Source organism: Salmo trutta, chromosome 9 (assembly GCF_901001165.1).
Source record: "Salmo trutta chromosome 9, fSalTru1.1, whole genome shotgun sequence".
NCBI classification, from domain to species: domain Eukaryota; kingdom Metazoa; phylum Chordata; class Actinopteri; order Salmoniformes; family Salmonidae; genus Salmo; species Salmo trutta.
In genome coordinates this window covers 29,560,141-29,564,234 of record NC_042965.1, presented here as the reverse complement: position 1 = coordinate 29,564,234, position 4,094 = coordinate 29,560,141, and positions in this window count along the sequence as shown.

Here is a 4,094-nt window from a genome sequence, read left to right as displayed (position 1 = left end):
ATAATTTAAAGGGCCAGAGCAGTGAAGTACATTGTACTAACGATGTAATTAACGCGTCAACTCACTCTATCTTTTAAAAATAATTATCCAAATACATAGCAATTTAGTTTTTGTTGTTGTTGTTGCTATTTATAGCAATTATCCAACAACACTCGATTATTACAGTATCATCACGTGCAACAGCCCAGATGGTAGACAAAGGAGCTTGCTTTCATCATCCAGACATGCATTGCTTGCTTTCCTTTGGAACGAACATCTTAAAGGAAATGGGTCACATCCAAGGTTCCTCTTGGCCGCTAAATAGGCTGTGTCACTACCCGAAAAATGTCACTGTTACTGGACAAAGAGCATTTAATCCCTGCTATTGCTCATTATTGCATCAGTTGTTGGTTGGCTCTTGTTGGTGTATTTTTGGCACACATGTATGTGATGTGGATGCTGGATACTAGGCTATTACTAGGTCAGTAATCTTTGTTGTAGCTTATATTTTAGAAGCCGCAGGTAGGCCTACAGTGAACACATCTAACTAGCATGTGTGGGAATACCGGCTTGTGCCCTAACACAGCTCACAAACATTCAGCACCATGGACAGCGCCGCAAACCCGATTCAGTACCACAGCCGCTGAACAGCGCAGCGCCAACGCAACTCATTCCCCTTTTTCCTGGACTTTACAATTAAAGATTCAACGCACCTGTATGGTGGCGCTGCAGAAAGACTCTGCCATGCTTTTGCTATTTTTCCCATTCCTTTCTTCACTGGACTTTAGAAACGCAAACCTATAGGCAATAGAGTATTTCTTACAGGAAACAGAAGATACAGAACAGTATTTCAATAGCCTAAGACTACTGCTTTCAGACTCTTTTAAAATTGAGGCTACATTTTATTGAATGAATACTGTATTAGCAAACTGACTCTAAGAATATTGAGTCCAGTTAATCAATCAAGAAATGCCCATTAATTATTATCCACATAAAAATTCACATTTCCTGTTGGTTCAGGATTATTTTCCTGCTCTAGCCCCACACCTGTATTAGATTTCAAAGCCCTAGCAAGGTCTAATCAATAGCCTATGCCTTTGGATCTATGAGTCATTACACACCATTGATGTGAACAGGATTTAGGTAGCCAAGTAGCTAAGGTAGCTAAGTCCATCTACAGCTAAATGCACGTTTTGGGGATTTGAAGCCCTCTTGCATTTCAATGGATAACAAGCTGCTCCTCGCTGCCACTCACACATACACCTGAGCGTGCCTGGAATATGGGTGGCTTGTTGATTGCTTAATATTCAATAATGGATAATTCATGAATTATAGATGGTTGTGCTGAGGGCATTGGGGATCACTGAATGAATTACTAGCCAGATGCACGTTGGTGTCATGGCTGTCGTAGGAATGAGCTGGCCAAAGTGCAGCATGTGTGTCGTTCCATATTTTATTTATACTGTGAAACTATGCAATACATAAACTTGAATAAACAAAACAACAAACCGTGACGCAGAGGTGAAACATACACTGCTCAAAGATAATCTCCCACAAACCCAGGTGGAAAAAACTCCTACTTAAGTATGATCTCCAATTAGAGACAATGAGGACCAGCTGCCTCTAATTGGAGATCATCCCAAACAAAACCAACATAGAAATACAAAACTAGAACATGAACATAGAATACAAAACATAGAAAAACACCCCCTGTCACGCCCTGACCTACTCTACCATAGAAAATAACATCTTATTATGGTCAGGACGTGACAGAACCCCCCCCAAAGGTGCGGACTCCGACCGCACCTAAAGAAAACAACAAACCCCCCCCCAAAAAAAACAAAAGGGAGGGTAGGGTGGGTAACTACTGTCTATGGCGGCTCTGGTGCAGTATACATAACCTTCTTATCCTGTGGATCCTCCAACAGAGGAGGCGGCTCTGGTTCGGGGCGTAACCCCCGCTCCGCCCGCTGATCCCTCTGCTTCTGTGCCACCAGACCGTGGATCATATCCGGACTGGGGGCCGTCGCTGGAGGCTCCGTACTGTGGAACGTCGCCAGAGGTTCCGGACTGTGGGCCGTCGCCGGAGGTTCCGGACTGTGGAACGTCGCCGGAGGTTCCGGACTGGGAACTGTCGCCGGAAGCTCCGGACTGGGAACTGTCGCCGGAAGCTCCGGACTGGGAACTGTCACCGGAAGCTCTGGACTGGGAATGCGTACTGGAGGCCTGATGCGTGGGGCTGGCATAGGTGGCGCCAGACTGGTAACATGCACCTCAGGGCGAGTGCGGGGAGCAGGAACAGGGCGTACCAGGCTGGATAGACTCACTGGAAGCCGGGTACGTGGGGCAGGCACAGGATATACTGGACCGTGGAGGCGCACTGGAGGTCTCGAGCGTAGAGCTGGCACAACCCGTCCTGGCTGAATGCTCAACCTAGCTCGGCAAATGCGGGGCGGGGGGAACAGATCGCACCGGACTGTGTATGCGCACTGGCGACACAGTGCGCATCACCGCATAACACGGTGCTTGCTTCTTCACTTGCTCCCCATGGTAAGCATGGGGAGTTGGCTCAGGTCTCCACCCTGACTCTGCGGGGGGGGGGGGTCTGCCTCTCAGGCTTCCGTCATTGCCGTGACTCCCTCGTTGCCTCCACCTGCTTCCCCGGCAGGCTGTTGTATCTATCCAATACCTGCTCCCAAGTCCAGTCTATTCTTTCCTCCAACACCTCCAGAGACCAGGATGCCATCTCCTCCCGGGCACACTGCTTGATCCAGTCCTCCTGACCACGCTGCTTGGTCCTTTTGTGGTGGGAGATTCTGTCACGGCTGTCGTAGGAATGAGCGGACCAAAGTGCAGCGTGTGTGTCGTTCCACATTTTATTTATACTGTGAAACTATGCAATACATAAACAAACAAAACAACAAACCGTGATGCAGAGGTGAAACATACACTACTCAAAGATAATCTCCCACAAACCCAGGTGGAAAAAAACCCTACTTAAGTATGATCCCCAATGAGAGACAACGAGGACCAGCTGCCTCTAATTGGAGATCCTCCCAAACAAAACCAACATAGAAATACAAAACTAGAATATGAACATAGAAATACAAAACATATAAAAACACCCCCTGTCACGCCCTGACCTACTCTACCATTGAAAATAAAATCTTACTAGGGTCAGGACGTGACAGTTGGGGTCAGTCTATTGGATACTAACTCACATAACCAGTGACCGACTGATGGAATGACGAAATGAATGACTGTCACAGTGGTTGTCATGTCATTGTGAGTGAAAGTGGGAATATACACTACCGGTCAAAAGTTTTAGAACACCTACTCATTCAAGGGTTTAGAATAATAGCGAGGACATGAAATAACACACATGGAATTATGTAGTAACCAAAAAAGTGTTTAACAAATCAAAATATTTTTTTTATTTGAGATTTTTCAAATAGCCTTGATGACAGCTTTGCACACTCTTGGTATTCTCTCAACCAGCTTCATGAGGTAGTCACCTGGAATGCATTTCAATTAACAGGTGTGCCTTGTTAAAAGTTCATTTGTGGCATTTCTTTCCTTCTTAATGCGTTTGAGCCAATCAATTGTGTTGTGACAAGGTAGGGGTGGTATACAGAAGATAGCCCTATTTGGTAAAAGACCAATTCCATATTATGGCAAGAACAGCTCAAATAAGCAAAGAGAAACAACAGTCCATGTCAATATGGAACATTTCAAGAACTTTGAAAGTTTCTTCAAGTATAGTCAGAAAAACCATCAAGCGCTATGATGAAACTGGCTCTCATGAGGACCGCCACAGGAATGGAAGACCCAGCGTTACCTCTGCTGCAGAGGATACATTAATTAGAGTTACCAGCCTCAGAAAATGCAGCCCAAATAAATGCTTCAACGAGTTCAAAAAACAGATACGTCTCAACATCATCTGTTCAGAGGAGACTGTGTGAATCTGGCCTTCATGGTCAAATTGCTGCAAAGAAACCACTACTAAAGGACTCCAATAAGAAGAAACTTGCTTGGGCCAAGAAACACAAGCAATGGACATTAGACCGGTGGAAAATTGTCCTTTGGTCTGGAGTCCAAATTTGAGGTTTTGGGAT